The 17,774-nt window shown below is 43.2% G+C and overlaps 1 protein-coding gene across 1 annotated transcript in view; it reads right to left on the bottom strand.

Annotated features, from left to right (window-relative positions):
* LOC144491597 (FYVE, RhoGEF and PH domain-containing protein 3-like) overlaps positions 1 to 17,774 on the bottom strand; it is a 243,243-nt gene that overhangs the window by 183,067 nt on the left and 42,402 nt on the right. The window lies entirely within an intron of this gene.

Raw genomic sequence — 17,774 nt, 5'->3', positions numbered from 1 at the left:
ACGCCTGTTCAGTACATGAGCAATTCAGCTAGTCCCACTCCCACATCGTTTCCCTTACAAATTCTCTCTTCAGGCACTTATCCGATTCGCTTTTGAAAGCCATAACTGAATCTTCCTCCACCACATTTCCTGATAGCGTATTCGAGATCCTGCCCACCCACTACCATTGCTGCCTCGCAGCACCAGGGATCCGGGTTCGATTCCCAGCCTGGGTCACTGTCTGTGCGGAATCAGCAAGTTCTCCCCGTGTCTGCGTGGGTTTCCTCCCACTGTCCAAAAGATGTGCTGTTTAGGTGCATTGGCCATAAAAATTCTCCCTCAGTGTACCCAAACAGATGCCGGAGTGTGGTGACTAGGGGCTTTTCGCAGTAACTTCGTTGCAGTATTAATGTAAGCCTACTTCTGACAATAATAAAATAAACTTTATAAAACACTGCGTGAACTGTTTTTTCTCACTTTGGTCAAAAAAACAAAGACCTTAGTGTCCTTTGGTTCTTGACCCTTCCAATGGAAACAGATTCTCTCCAATTACCCTGACGAGATCCCTCAGGAGTTCAAACACTCGAGTCTCCTTTCAACAATGCCTTCTCGGAGAAGAACCCCAGCTTTTCCAATCTGTAACTGAGATATCAACATCCCTGCACCCTCTGCAAAGTTTTCACATCCTTCCTAAAGTGTGAAACCCACAATTGGACACAATACTCCAGTTGTGGTGGAACCAGTGTTGATGAAGGTTCATCATAACTTCCTTACTTTTGCGTTCTATGTCTTGAGTTTTAAAGCCCAGGATCCATATGCCTTGTAATCATTCTCCCTCCTAGTCACTCCTCTCAATCTGCAGCTTAAAAATTGAAGTTGGCATTAATTTCACATTGCTGTGAACCTGGAGTCACATATAGGCCAGACCAGGTAAGGATGGCAGATTTCCTTCCCCAAAGGACATTAGTGAACCAGATGGGTTTTTCAGATAATCGACGATGGTTTCATGGGCATCAGTAGACACTTAATTCCAGATTTTTATTGCATTCACCACCTGCCCTGGTGGGATTCGACCAGAGGCACAGGAGATGAACTGGTAACTTGACAAAAATTGTACTTCCAACTTCCAATCAACCAATCTCATTTTAAATGCTTATATCTACATTAACAGTGCCTCTGTAAAATTAATCATGCTGCAATGGCACCCTTCCACTAATAGGGGCACTGTAGCCCCATCACTAGTAGGGGAGAATAATTGCTGCAAGACAAATACACATTGAGTACCTAATAAATATGAATCTAGAATAGAAATATGTAAATAAGAACAGGCATGCCCCGAGTCCTGTACATGCAACCTCTAGCCCTGCGTTACCATCCAGTGGCCTGGCGCGCATGCGCACACTTGATTCTTTTGGGGTCAGTGCTCCAATTTCCATTACACTTTGGATGAAAATGTGCTGACTGATTTCACACCTAGATATCATTTTGAGATTTTGTCCCCTTGTTCTGGATTCCTCCACCAGAGAAGGCAGTTTTTCTGTATCTATTCCTATCTAATCCTTTTGCCATTTTAAACACCTCGGTTGGATCTCTTTTCAACTACCTGTACTCAAATACAAGCCAAGTTTATGTAACCTGTCTTCACATTATCATTCTGTCAATATAATGTTTAAATATAAATCTGGTGAAGCTGTGCAGCACCATTCAAGCCAATACAATATGGTGTGGCACAGAGGTTAGCACTGCTTCCTCAGAGCCAGGGACCCGGGTTCAATTGCAGCCTTGGGTGACTGTGTGGAATTTGCACATTGTCCCAGTGTCTGCGTGAGTTTCCTCTGGGTGCTCTGGTTTCCCCTCTCAGTCCCAAGATGTGTAGGTTAGATAGATTAGCCATGGTAAGTGTGAGAGGTTAAAGTTTATTTATTAGTCACAAGTAAGGCTTACATTAACACTGCAATGAAGTTACCGCAAAATTCCCCTAGTCGCCACAGTCTGGCGCCTTTTCAGGTCAATGCACCTAACCAGCACATCTTTCAGAATGTGGGAGGTAACAGGAGCACCCGGAGAAAACCCACACAGACACAGGGAGAACGTGCAAACTCCACACAGACAGTGACCTAAGCCAGGAATCAAACCTGGGTCCCTGGCGCTGTGAAGCAGCAGTGCTAAGGTTATAGGGATAGGGCAGGGAAGAGGGCCTAGGTAAGATACTCTTTCAGTGAGTCAGTGCAGACTCAATGTGCTGAATGGCCTCTTCTGCACTGCAGGGATTCTTTGATATAATTGGACATGCAGTGTACACTGTACCCCAGGTGGGACAATACAACATATGGCTCTATAGAACTGAAGCATAACTTCCTCAGATAAAGGGCAAAATCTCAGCAGTCTTTTTGATTACTTCCTGTGTCTTTTAGTGATTTATGTACTGAAACTCTTGCTCTTCCACAGTTACTGGCTTCTCGCCATTAAGAAAATACTCAAATTTGTCTCTCTCAGCTCCCAAGAGTAAATGGCTTCATATTTTCTTTCATTGAAAAAGAAAAAAGAGTTGCATCTATATGGCATTTTTCATGATCATCTTGTCTCAGAGCACTTTACAATGAAGTTCTTTTTGAAGTGTAGTCATTATTATGATGTTGGAAATGCAGCAGTCAATGTGCACACAGCAAACTCCCACAAACAGAAATGTGATATTGTCCAGATAATTAGTTTTCTTTTGTGTAATGTTGAACTTCACTTGTCATTTCTTTGCCTACTGACAAGTGTGTTCCTTTGGACCAACCTCTCTCACATGCACACCTGTCTTTGTCCCGATCTCAATTGCCATGAAATATTAGAGAATTGAACGTCCAAGTCATTGATCTATATGATGTAAAGCTGAGATCCCAAGTACGGGTCCCTGGGGAACATAACGTGTCACATCCTGCCAATCTGAGTAAGTTTTCTTTATCTCTACTCAGTCTCCTACCCCTCGACAAAGTTGCAACACATGTCGCAAAGTTGCCTCAAATTTCATTTTTTTATTCATTCATGGGATGTAGGTGTCAATGGCTGGAGGGCATTTAAGAATCAACTACATTGCTGTGGATTTGGAGTCACATGTAGGCCAGATCAGGTAATGATGGCAGATTTTCTTCCCTAAAGGACATTAGTGAGTCAGGTAGGTTTTCCCAACAATCGACAATGGTTTCATGGCCACCAAAAAATTCTTAATTCCACATTTTTATTGAATTCACTATCTGCCCTGGTAGGATTTGAACCCAGGTCCCTAGAGCATTGGCCTGGGTCTCTTCTTTGCTAGTCCAGTGACAAAAGGGAACAAAAGGGTTGTCAGGGGAAAAAAAAAAATCGGACCTCTCAGGGACAAAAGTGGGGAATTATGCTTTGAGCCCAAAGAAGTAGGGGAGATCCTAAATGAATACTTTGCGTCGGTATTCACAAAGGAGAGGGATGTGTTGACTGGGAGTGTCTCAGAGGGGAGTGTTGAACCGTTAGAGAAAATCTCCATTACAAGGGAGAAAGTGTTAGGTTTTTTAGATAATATAAAGACTGACAAATCCCCAGGGCCTGATGGAATCTATCCAAGGCTGCTCGGGGAGATGAGAGATGAAATCGCTGGGCCTCTGACACAAATCTTTGTCTCGTCACTGGACATAGGTGAGGTCCCAAAGGATTGGAGGATAGCTAATGTGGTCCCATTATTTAAGAAGGGTAGGAAGGATTATCCGGGAAATTATAGGCCGGTGAGCTTGACGTCCGTGGTAGGGAAGTTGTTGGAGAGGATTCTTAGAGATAGGATGTATGCGCATTTAGAAAGGAATAAACTCATTAATGATAGCCAGCATGGTTTTGTGAGAGGGAGGTCATGCCTCACTAACCTGGTGGAGTTTTTTGAAGAAGTTACTAGAATGGTTGACGAGGGAAGGGCCGTGGATGTCGTCTATATGGACTTTAGTAAAGCGTTTGACAAAGTACCTCATGGTAGGTTGGTGCAAAAGGTTGGATTTCATGGGATAAAGGGGGAGGTGGCTAGATGGGTGGAGAACTGGCTTGGTCACAGAAGACAGAGGGTGGTAGTGGAAGGGTCTTTTTCCGGCTGGAGGCCTGTGACTAGTGGTGTTCCGCAGCATTCTGTATTGGGACCTCTGCTGTTTGTGATTTATATAAACGATCTGGAAGAAGGTGTAACTGGGGTGATCAGTAAGTTTGCAGAAGACATGAAATTGGCTGGACTTGCAGATAGTGAGGAACATTGTCAGAGGCTACAGAAGGATATAGATAGGCTGGAAATTTGGGCAAAGAAATGGCAGATGGAGTTCAATCCAGATAAATGCGAAGTGATGCATTTTGGTAGAGCTAATGTAGGGGGGAGCTATGCGATAAATGGCAGAACCATAAAGGGTGTAGATACGCAGAGGGACCTGGGTGTGCAAGTCCACAGATCCTTGAAGGTGACGTCACAGGTGGAGAAGGTGGTGAAGAAGGCATATGGCATGCTTGCCTTTAGAGGACGGGGCATAGAGTATAAAAGTTGGGGTCTGATGTTGCAGATGTATAGAACGATGGTTCGGCTGCATTTGGAATACTGCATCCAGTTCTGGTCGCCACACTACCAGAAGGACGTGGAGGCTTTAGAGAGAGTGCAGAGGAGGTTTACCAGGGTGTTGCCTGGTATGGAGGGGCTTAGTTATGAGGAGAGATTGGGTAAACTGGGGTTGTTCTCACTGGAAAGATGGAGGATGAGGGGAGATCTAATAGAGGTGTATAAAATTATGAAAGGCATAGATAGGGTGAACGGTGGAAGCTTTTTCCCAGGTCGGTGGTGACGTTCACGAGGGGTCATAGGTTCAAGGTGAGGGGGGGAGGTTTAACACGGATATCAGAAGGACATATTTTATACAGAGGGTGGTGGGGGCCTGGAATGCACTGCCAGGCAAGGTGGTGGAGGCGGGCACACTGGGAACGTTTAAGACTTATCTAGATAGCCATATGAACGGAGTGGGAATGGAGGGATACAAAAGAATGGTCTAGTTTGGATGAGGGAGCGGCGCGGGCTTGGAGGGCCGAAGGGCCTGTTCCTGTGCTGTATTGTTCTTTGTTCAATACCACTCTGTCATCAACCCCCCCGCCCACCCCACCCCACCCCAACCCCCTTTCCACTGTTGCCATAGTCTCTTCTTCAGAAACCTTACCAATGCCTTCTGGAAGCTCAAGTAGATAATATCCATAGACAAATCCTGATCCATCATGTTACTGATTTGTTCAAAAATTTCAACTAGATTTCAGATCGGATTTACTTGTTACACAACTACCATTTCCTCACGGCTAATTAAATTAAGCCAATGAAGTTAATGAGCCCACGCCCCATTTTGCTACTCTAATATATTTATAAAAATCTTCCCTTTCAGATTCACCAGTCCAAGTTTTTTTAAATACGGCCCTTTTGCACTGCTTATTGCTTCCTTTGTCTCCCTTTTTACAGCTTGGCCAATTGACTGGGTTTCAACATTTCTTTGCATTTGTCTAAGCCTTTTAAGCTTGATACTATCTCTTACTTAAATTTATTGACAACAGTTGCTTAGCTGCAGAAGTTGAATTTTTGCCTTTTAAGGGCATGATCATACCAAACATGTATTTGAATACCTCCCACTATTTGTCTGCAGGTTTACCCACTAATAGTTCAGCACAGTTTACTGCTGTCAATTTAAGTTTCCATCCTTTTGTGATTTTCTTTACTCAACTTAAAAACCTGTATCCTCCTTTCAAACTCAATCAAATTAAATTTAAATATTAATGTCACACTAGGCTTACATTAACACTGCAATGAAGTTACTGTGAAAATCCCCTAGTCGCCACATTCTGGAGCCTGTTCAGGTACACTGAAGGAGAATTTAGCGTGGCCAACGCACCTAACCAGCACGTCTTTTGGATTCAATTATATTATGGTATACTGTTCATAGGATGCTTGTTAACTAGTTCTGGCTCATTATTCATTGCTAAATCTAGTATGGCATGTTTCATTTTCGATTCCAAACCTTGTCCCGAATGCATTCCAGAAATTTGCTGCCTTTGTGACTTATGCTTCTCCCTGTCTGTGTGAAAATTAAATTCACCCATTATAACCACAACATTGCTTTTGCTACACTTTCCTTGAACTCAATAACATTGCATCACTAAATCACTCACTGCAGACAATTCCCACTGGAGTCCTGTGTCTTTTGCTGTGTCTTCATTGTGCCCAGTGTCTCCGCTGCCTTTTCACCCTTGCTCAAGTCTTTGTTTTCCCACTGTAATTTTGCCTTCTATTGATATTGTTACTCCACCTCCTTTCCCAACATCCCTGTCCTTCTTAAAGATTGTGTAGTCTGGGATATTTGGCACCAAGTGATGCTCAGATTGTGTTGGGTCTCTGTAATAGCATACATCATTTAAGCCAATTGGTGACAAAAATAAACTATGCAGTGAGCTGCAATGTTCTGGAGTCACTATCTGAAAGGGTGATGGAAGCAGATTCGAGAATAACTTTCAAAAGGGAATTGGATAAGTACTTGGAGAAAACAATTGCTGGGCTATGGGGGAATAGCAGGGAAGTGGGACTAATCAATAGTTCATTGAAAGAGCTGTCACAGACAAGATGGGCTGAATAGCCTCCTTTTAAACTAGATTGTTTGGTGATTGTCTTCCAGATGAATTTGTGCACCGGATTTATATTAATTCTATGCCCCATTCTTTTGTATAGTACTTTTTATCTGGTTAACCGCCCCCATTTGTTGTTGATGTGCTGTAAATTTTTATCTTTGTTACTCTGGTTTTATTTTTCAGGTATTTTATCAATTGCTATAATATTTTCTGTACCTGAAGTATTTATTGCATTACTTGTTATACTTTAATCTTGGTCTCTCTATCTCGTTATCTTTAGGTTACTATACTTCTACTTGAACTCTCCCGACATTCGCTAGTTTAATGTCCTATCCACTGTGTATCCTTGCACATAGGACATTCATGTAAGCTAAGCTTGTGCCCATCCCAGTAACATAGCTCATTCCTCTCCCATTACTGATACCAGTATCCTGTACTCCCCTTTCCACACCAGCCGTTCAGTCATATATTTACCCTCCAGATTCATTCAACACTATGCCAATTAGCACACGGATCAGGAAACAATTCCTTTTGAACAGCCTCCTGGTCTCAGGTGCCTTGCGAAGCATTTTGGCTGTCCTTCAAGTAGCCTTTCTCCTTATCCTCATGGGTAAATGATACCTGTTGAACAAGATCAGATTTAAGGCTTCTCTGTGTATTCCACATACACGGTGAAGGACTCTTTCATTTTCGCAAGACTATATAGAGTCATAGAGGTTTACAGCATGGAAACAGGCCCTTTGACTCAATTTGTCCATGCCACCCTTTTGTTAAAACCACTAAGCTAGTCCCAATTGCCCACATTTGGCCCATATCCCTCTACACCCATCTTACCCATGTAACTGTCTAAATGCTTTTTAAAAGACAAAATTGTACCCACCTCTACTACTGCCTATGGCAGCTCGTTCCAGACACTCACTACCCTGTGTGAGAAAAAATTGCCCCTCTGGACACTTTTGCATCTCTCCCCTCAAACCTATACCGTCTAGTTTTAGACTCCCTTACCTTTGGGAAAAGATGTTGACTATCTAGCTGATCTATGCCCCTCATTATTTTATAGACCTCTATAAGATCCCCCCCAAGTCTCCTATGCTCCAGGGAAAAAGGTTCCAGTGTATCCAGCCTCTCCTTATAACTCAAACCATCAAGTCCCAATAGCATCCTAGTAAATCTTTCCTGCACTCTTTCTAGTTTAGATGACTGAACTGTATACAGTATTCCAAGTGTAACCTAACCAATGTCTTGTACAACATCAACAAGACGTCCTAACTCCTGTAGTCAATGTTTTGACCAATGAAACCAAGCATGCCGAATGCCTTCTTCACCACTCTGTCCACCTGTGACTCCACTTTCAAGAAGCTATGAACCTATACCCCGAGATCTCTGTGACCCTATACATCAACAGCAACACTGTGCCAAAGATAACAAGGACACTTATGTCAAACTCCTATTTATTGACTACAGCTCAGCCTCCAACACTATTATTCCCACGAAACTCATCTTCAAACTCCATGGCCTGGGCCTCGGCACCTCCCACTGCAACTGGATCCTGAACTTCCTAACTCACAGACCACAATCAGTAAGGATAGGCAACAACACCTCCTCCACAATCATCCTCAACACCGGTGCCCCACAAGGCTCAGCCCCCTACTATACTCCTTATACACCTCTGACTATACACCTGTGGCCAAATTCCCCTCCAATTCGATTTTCAAGTTTGCTGATGACACCACCGTAGTGGGTCGGATCTCAAACAATGATGAGACAAAGTACAGGAATGAGATAGAGAATCTGGTGAACTGGTACGGCAACAGTAATCTCTCCCTCAATGTCCAACAAAACAAAGGAGATTGTCATTGACTTCAGGAAGCGTAAAGGAGAACATGCCCTGTCTACATCAACGGGAACAAAGTAGAAAGGGTCGAGAGCTTCAAATTTTTAGGTGTCCAGATCACCAACAACCTGTCCTGGTCCCCCCCTGCTGACACTATAGTTAAGAAAGCCCACCAATGCCTCTACTTTCTCAGAAGACTAAGGAAATTTGGCATGTCAGCTATGACTCTCACCAACTTTTACAGATGCACCATAGAAAGCATTCTTTCTGGTTGTATCACAGCTTGGTATGGCTCCTGGTCTGCCCAAGACCGCAAGGAACTTCAAAAGGTCGTAAATGTAGCCCCATCCATCGTGCAAACCAGCCTCCCATCCATTGACTCTGTCTACACTTCCCGATGCCTCGGCAAAGCAGCCAGCATAATTAAGGATCCTATGCACTCCGGACATTCTCTCTTCCACCTTCTTCCTCCGGAAAAAAGATATAAAAGTCTGAGGTCACGTACCAACCGACTCAAGAACAGCTTCTTCCCTGCTGCTGTCAGACTTTTGAATGGACTTGCCTTGCATTAAGTTGATCTTTCTCTATGCCCTAGCTATGACTGTAACACTACATTCTGCACTCTCTCGTTTCTTTCTCTATGAATGGTATGCTTTGTCTGTATAGCATGCAAGAAACAATACTTTTCACTGTGTTAATACATGTGACAATAATAAATCAAATCAAAGTCAAATCAATGTGCTCCTTCTGCATTATGAGCCTATTCACTCGTGCTGCTCAAGGAAGACATGGACATTTATGCAGTGTTACTATATTTAAAGTAAAGTTTATTTATTAGTCATAAGTAGGCTTACATTCACACTGCAATGAAGTTACTGTGAAAATTCCCTAGTTGCCACACTCTGGCGCCTGTTCGGGTATACTGAGGGAGAATTTAGCATGGCCGATGCATCTAACCTGCACATCTTTGGACTGTGGGAGGAAACCCACGCAGACGCGGGGAGAATGTTCAAACTCCACACAGACAGTGATCCAAGCCGGGAATCGAACCCAGATCCCTGGTGCTGTGAGGCAGCAGCGCTAACCACTGTGCCATCCCATATCATGGCAATCTCGACACACCATGTACTGAATCTGCATTCATTGAACTTAGCAACTCGAGTAGCATTCAGCTTTAATAACACTATGTATGCCCAAATAGATGGTGTTGCAATGGGTTCCTGTCTAGGCCCAGCTCTCACTAATATTTTCATCTGTTTGCACGAGAAACACATTGTTGATGGACTGTCCCCTAACTTTCTACCCTTACATGTTTCCGATAAGTAGATGACATGTTTGCTATATTTGAACCTGCAGCCTCATATAAGAATTTCCTTACACACCTCAATGTGCTCCATCCAGTACTCAAATCCATCTTTAAAATGAAACAGTCCAACCAGCTAACTTTCCTCGACAACTAATTGGGAAATACACTCATGGTTCTTTACTTCAGTCCACCAGAAGCCAACCTTCATCGGTTAATAGACGTGTTGGAATTCCTACAGCTCCACACGCTGCAAGATTAGCCTCATTGGCAATCTTGTAAATAGGGCCCAATCCACTTTGATTAGCTCTACCCCACCTTGACCCCTTTGTTTTCATTTCATTTATTTTTAAATTGTTCTCTACCTTTTATTTCTTTATTGTCTTCTGTATTTTTCTTTCCCCCCACACTCTTTCCCCCATTTTACCCCCCTTTATCTCAATTTAATCTCTCTCCCACTCATTTCCCCCCTCATCTTCATCTGTCACAGCTTACCCTCTGATTTCAGTTTCTCTGCCGTTTGGCCATTCACACCTTGTATTCTCTCTATGGACTGCCATTAGCAGCCTTTCCCCTTGTTTTTGTGGCTATGACTCATTTCACATTCCCTCACCCTGCAGTATAAATATCTCCCACTTTCTCTGCCTTTTAGCTTTGACAAAGGGTCATCTGGACTCGAAACGTCAGCTCTTTTCTCTCCTTACAGATGCTGCCAGACCTGTTGAGATTTTCCAGCATTTTCTCTTTTGGTTTCACTTGCTCACCATGCAAGCTGAATGTCAAAATAGGGTACAAAGCTATACTGTGGGATAATGGCTACCACAAATAGACTTTTGCTCACTGTGTATCACACATACTTATGAATAGAAACATAGAAACATAGAACATAGCAACATAGAAACATAGAAAACAACAGCACAAAACAGGCCCTTCGGCCCCACAAGTTGTGCCGAACATATCCCTACCTTTTAGGCCTACCTATAACCCTCCATCCCATTAAGTCCCATGTACTCATCCAGGAGTCTCTTAAAAGACCCTATTGAGTTCGCCTCCACCACCACTGACGGCAGCCGATTCCACTCGCCCACCACCCTCTGTGTGAAAAACTTCCCCCTAACATTTCCCCTGTACCTACACCCCAGCACCTTAAACCTGTGTCCTCTCGTAGCAGCCATTTCCACCCTGGGAAAAAGCCTCTGAGAGTCCACCCGGTCTATGCCTCTCAACATCTTATATACCTCTATTAGGTCTCCTCTCATCCTACGTCTCTCCAAGGAGAAAAGACCGAGCTCCCTCAGCCTATCCTCATAAGGCATGCCACTCAATCCAGGCAACATCCTTGTAAATTGCCTCTGCACCCTTTCAATCTTTTCCACATCCTTCCTGTAATGAGGCGACCAGAACTGAGCACAGTACTCCAAGTGGGGTCTGACGAGGGTCTTATATAGCTACATCATTATCCCCGGACTCCTAAACTCAATCCCTCGATTGATAAAGGCCAGCACACCATACGCCTTCTTAACCACCTCCTCCACCTGCGGGGCCGATTTTAGAGTCCTATGGACCCAGACCCCAAGGTCCTTCTGATCCTCTACAGCACTAAGAGTCTTTCCCTTTATTTTGTACTCCTTCATCCCATTTGACCTGCCAAAATGGACCACTACGCATTTATCTGGGTTGAAGTCCATCTGCCACTTCTCCACCCAGTCTTGCATCCTATCTATGTCCTTCTGTAACTTCTGACATCCCTCCAGACTATCCACAACCCCACCAACCTTCGTGTCGTCGGCAAACTTACCAACCCATCCCTCCACTTCCTCATCCAGGTCATTTATGAAAATGACAAACAGCAAGGGTCCCAGAACAGATCCCTGGGGCACACCACTGGTGACCGACCTCCATTTAGAAAAAGACCCATCTATACACACTCTCTGCCTCCTTTGGGCAAGCCAGTTCTGGATCCACAGGGCAGCAGCCCCTTGGATCCCATGCCCTCTCACTTTTTCTAGAAGCCTTGCATGGGGGACCTTATTGAACGCCTTGCTAAAATCCATATAAACCACATCTACCGCTTTCCCTTCGTCAATGTGTTTAGTCACATTTTCGAAGGCCGCCATTTTCAGATTTGAAAAGTGCTCAGTCTACATATACTTACCCTGGAAGGGTAAAGTATTTCAAAAATTTGAGCAACAGGTGAAGCTAGCCATTTTGCACTGCTACTATGTAGTCGCAACATGAGAGGCATTTTCCACTAACAGCATACTGCCATTAAGCCAAAAAGACATTCTGCCTACCACGCAAATAAATAACGTGATATATAAATTTCAGCACCGATGCAATGTAGATGTGTCAGCCATACATCCCAATGACTAGTGGATCATATCAAACATCCCTTCAGTGGTTTATGAGCAGAGCACCGATTGTACTCAACTAACCCAGGCTTGCGAAACTTAGAACATAATGTTTAATGTTGGATGTGATTCAGCAATTGGGCAGCATTTGCTGAACAATCCCAAGTAATTACACTAATAACCAATTTAAGTTGGGATTGCAATGTAGCTTGTGTGAAACTACATATATTAGGAATATAGGACTTAGAACAGGAGTAAGCCAGTCAGCCCTCTGAGTTGAATTCAATAAGATCATGGCTGATCTGATTGAGGTCTCAATTTCACTCTCCTGTCTGCCCGCCACTGTATTGTCTATCAAAAATCTGTCTAACTCTGCCTTGAATAAATTCAATGGCCCAGCCTCCACTGCTTTCTGGGGAAGAGAATTACACGTATGAATGACTCACATGTTCTCTGAAGGCAAAAGTAATATGTCTGCATATCTGCACTTTTTTTGAATAAACAAAAGCATGGGGGAACAATAGCTCCTTGGTGCAATTTCCATGGCAATGTCCCAACCAATCAGAACCAACCTGCCAATTAACAAGTGCAGTAAGGAGTCTAACAACACCAGGTTAAAGTCCAACAGGTTTATTTGGTAGCAAACGCCACTAGCTTTCGGAGCGCTGCTCCAAAAGCCAGTGGCGTTTGCTACCAAATAAACCTGTTGGACTTTAACCTGGTGTTGTTAAGACTCCTTACTGTGTTTACCCCAGTCCAAAGCCAACATCTCCACATAATTAACAAGTGCCCCTTTTCCCATGCATTATAAATAGTTGTTCCTTTCGAAATTTGGCACTCTTGCATCTATCCTGATGAGTGCAAAATTAAAAACTTTGACAACATATCCTTTTTTGCAGCAATATCCTAGTTCAGTTCTACCAAGTGAATATTCTTCCTCCTCTCTGCCTCTACTAAGTTTCTCCTACTCTGCTGAGTTAGTTACCTACTCCTCTATCTCTGCATTCTGACTTGCATTATGGAGTAAACATTTGAGATATTCTGACCTTTCCCTTATGTCATTGAGCTGGAATATGAGTTAGAAACGATCACCCAAGGCAGAGTCAAAATATTTCCCAACAATAGGGGCAGCACGTTGGCACAGTGATTAGCCATCCTTAGTTTCAGACTTGTCCCGTTACCACCACCTTGTGTCCTGCTATTGTCCTGAGTATAACTTAAGTCACTCCAGCCTTCCACCCCATCTCAGATCTTGCCTTTCCTCCCACCCTTTCCCTGTCTCTGTGTTTGCAATGACAATTTTCCAGGTCTGGCACAAGATCTGAAATGTTGAGACTCTCTCTCGCATGGATGCTTCCTGACTTGATGAGTATTTCCAGAAATTTACTTATATGACTGAGTTTCTCCAATCTTTCCTCAAAACTGAAAAATATCAGGTTTGTAAATCTTCACTCTCCCCATGGACATGATAACTTTAATAAAAGATCCCCAAAACAAGACAATATTTTAACTCCATCCTAACCAAATAAAGGTTTCATATTAACAATTTTCTTTTGTACTCAAAAAAAATCTATGAACTCATATGCTTTTATATAAATAAAAAGTATGAAATGTCCTCCCTCTTATTTGCATTGAAACCACAAATCTCTCTGCTCTTCAATTCTAACTTTCTCCTCTCAGCTTCCAAAAAGTATAACTCATCTTGCCTTACACTAACTTTCATTTGACATTAATCTGCCCACTCCATTCATCCACATACTCCTGAAGTCGTTGACAGTCTTCTTGGCAATGAGCCACCTTTTTTTCTCCCAAATACTAATCATTTACACCCTGCCTTTACCAAATAATTGAAATTATTTTTTTTCCTCCACAGAAATTATGTTAAATAGAATGTCACTTCAATTCAAAGCGAGAGGTTCTCCCAATTCACAGAATTGCATTATTATTAAGCACATTCAATAAGACATGTCGACATTAGTCACTCTATAGCACAAGAACATGAACAAGGGCTATACCACTGATAACTTTGCAGCCATGTAGGATTGTAGGCTGAATCTGGTGTAGTTTTAGAGGTGCAATTCTGCCAGTGGATGCTTAAAAGATAAAGGACATACCTATCTAAGCTGCAACAATAATAAACGAGGAAGCTACTTTTCCAAGTTAAACAAACAAAAATGTTATAATTAAATAAAGTTTCTAAGGTAGCTGGCCCTTGACTTACCTTGTGGTGAATGGCCATTTCCCACCATCACTTAAATCATATAAAATCCATAATTATATCACAAATTAATGAGAGAGCAATTAAAAATGCCATTTTTATAAGTTCACCTTATTTTGTTTAAACCACGACACTGCAAGTACAACACAACCAGTTTTACCAAATAGGAGTGTATTGGGTTTCCAAATGAAACACAAGGTTGGCAGTTGAGCATAGTCTCTGCAAGTGAGTCACAACTCGAATAGCTCTTTTAGACCATAAAAGGAATGTTAAATACAAAGGCACAATTTACCGCAAGCATCTCAATGGCCATAACTACATCACTCACTCCAGGCAAATAACCAACATGCTACAAGATCCTCTTCATCACAACATGGGAAATAACACGAACAACTTCATCCAATGAAAATCAGGATGGGCGTTTCACCACAGAGAAAAAAAAATCAAGAAGTTTCAGCATCAAGTATATTTTTTATTTAAAAATCAATTAAGCAGTGCGGTTAGCAAGTCCAGATTAATAGCCATCTGTAACTGAGCAATTCCATCAGTAAAAGTAATTTTAGTTTTTTTGACTTATTAAATTGAAAAAGTAAAGACAGAAAATAGCTGGAAATAAGCTTTAAGTAGTACTGGCGTTTAGTCAGTTTAATAACATATTAAAGCATTTAATTTTAAAAATTTGATGGATAATATTTATAAAATGCTTGCAAATACTAGGATAACATGTATGCAAGTCAGATTCTTAGATTTTCTTCAATGCGTGCTGCTTACATCAGGATGAAAGCAAAATGAACAAACCACACATTCGAGCAGGAGCCATACCAAGCTGTGATACAACCAGAAAGAATGCTTTCTCTGGTATATCTGTAGACGTTGCTGACAGCTGTAGCTGACATGCCAAATATCCTTAGTTTTGAGAAAGTAGAGGTGATGGTGGGCTTTCTTAACTATAGTACAGCATGGAGGGACCAGGACAGGTTGTTGGTGATCTGGACACTTAAAAACTTGAAGCTCTTGACCATTTCTACTTCATTCCCATTGATGTAGACAGGGGCATGTCCTCCACTATGCTTCTTGAAGTTGATGACTATTTCCTTCGTTTTGTTGGCATTGAAGGAGAGATTATTGTCATCGCACCAGTTCACCAGATTCTCTATCACATTCCTGTACTCTGTCTTGTCATTGTTTGAGATCCAACCCACTATGGTGGTTGTGGTAAATCACTGTTAAGCTTATTGCCTGTGTGTGTGTGTGTGACATGCCTGGGCATGCCCCTGCCGGCCCTGCCCGAGACTCCTCCCCCCCTGGTCCAGGTATAAAGGTGACTGCTCCCAACCCCCCTGCCTCAGTCACTGGACCAGTTCATCAGCATGGGTGTGCTCCAAGTCTTTTGCGAATAAAAGCCTATTTGTTCTTGCATACAAACTAGTCTTTGCTTGATTGATAGTGCATCAGTGGTGTCACCAGCAAACTTGAAAATCGAGTTGGAGGGGAATTTGGCCACACAGTCATAGGTGTTTAAGGAGTATAATAAAGAACTGATGACACAGCCTTGTGGGGCATCGGTGTTGAGAATGATCATGGAGGAGGGGTTGTTGCCTATCCTTACTGATGACGGTCTGTTGGTTAGGAAGTTCAGGATCCAGTCGCAGAGGGAGGAGCTGAGCCCGAGGCCATGGAGTTTGGAGATGGGTTTCTTAGGAACAATGGTGTTGAAGGCCAAGCTGTAGTCGATAAATAGGAGTCTGACGTAGGTGTCTTTGTTACTTAGGTGTTCCAGGGTTGAGTGCAGGGCCAGGGGATGGACCCGTTGCGGCAGTAGACGAACTGTAGTGGATCCAGGCAATCCGGGAGGCTGGAATTGATTCGTGCCATGAAGCACTTCATAATGATGGATGTCAGAGCCACCAGACGATAATCATTAAAGCACACTGCCTCGCTTTTCTTTGGTACCGGGATGATGGTCATCTTCTTGAAGCAGATAGGGACCTCAGATTGTTGTAAAGAGAGGTTGAAGATGTCTACAAATACCCCCACCAGCTGTCCACACAGGATCTGAGTGCTCGTCTGGGTACCCCATCCATCCGAGCAACTCACTTTCCTTGGGTTGACCTTCGAGAAGGTTGTTCTGACATCTGCAATGGTGACCTCAGATACAGGTTCGTCCGAGGCTTCCAGGGTGGAGGGCATGCTCTCGCTGACCTCTTGCTCAAAACGGACATAGAATACATTGAGCTCATCGGGGAGGGGTGCATTGATGCTGGCAATTTTACATGCCTTCATCTTGTAGCCTGTTATGTCTTCAGACCTTGCCTTAGTCAACGGGAGTCCGTGTGGCTAGCCTGGGACTCTAGTTTGGTCCAGTACTGTCATTTGGCATCTTTAATGGATCGTCTTAGGTCATATCTGGCTTTCTTGTATAGACCAGGGTCGCCTAACCTGAACGCCTCAGACCTGGACTTTAGCAAGCAGTGGATATCCCTGTTCATCCATGGTTTCCAGTTGGGAGACACACGGATTTGCTTCTTTGGCACACAGTCTTCTACAGACTTACTAATGAAGTCAGTTACTGTAGTGGCATACTCGTTCAGGCTGGTTGCAAAGTTTTTAAATACTGAACAGTCTACTGACTCTAAGCAGCCCTGCAGGAGCTCATCCGAATCCCCAGAGCAATATTGCACAACTTTCTTTGATGGATTTTCCCATTTCAGTTTTTGCTTGTAAGCTGGGAGCAGGAGTACAGCCTTGTCATCTGATTTGCCAAAGTGTGGTCGGGCGATAGAGCTGTAGGCATGTTTGATACTTGTGTAGCAGTGGTCTAGGATGTTTGGGCCTCTGGTGGAACAGGAGACATTTGGTGGTATCTTGGTAGGACACTCTTAAGCTTGGCCTGATTGAAGTCCCCGGCCACGATGAACAAGGCCTCGGGATGTTTTGTCTCAAGGCTATTTGTAGTGGTGTATATTTCGTCCAGTGCAGTGTTCACGCCTGCGTGGAGTGGGTTGTAAACTGCTGTTAGGATAACAGAGGTGAACTCTTGCAGAAGGTAGTAGGGGCGGCATTTTAGAACAGGTATTCTAGGTACAGGGAGCAGAAACAGGAGATATGGGAGTGTACAGGATCAAGAAGGTATCTTGCCTATCCCAAAGCCCTGAGTAGTCAAATTCCTCAGGTATAATACACACACCCTGCCTCCTCAAGCAGTCCATTCCATATATTTATCACTCATTGCACAAAATCATTAAAGCTAAACTGATTGTGAATCTACCTTCTTTAAAGCTTCAGCCTGTACTACTCGATTGTAAATATCGTGGCACTCAAACACACGAGGGTTTCATACAAGAATGGCACTGGGTACAAATCACGGAAGACTGAAATTTCTAAAATTTCATTCCGAGATGATGAGCGGTGTTGACAGTGGCTCACACTTGTGTACACACCTGCACCTTT

The sequence above is a fragment of the Mustelus asterias genome, chromosome 3 (assembly GCF_964213995.1).
Source record: "Mustelus asterias chromosome 3, sMusAst1.hap1.1, whole genome shotgun sequence".
Taxonomy (NCBI): Eukaryota; Metazoa; Chordata; class Chondrichthyes; order Carcharhiniformes; family Triakidae; genus Mustelus; species Mustelus asterias.
The sequence above is the reverse complement of the archived record's forward strand: the minus strand, read 5'-3'. Positions and strand labels throughout refer to the sequence as shown.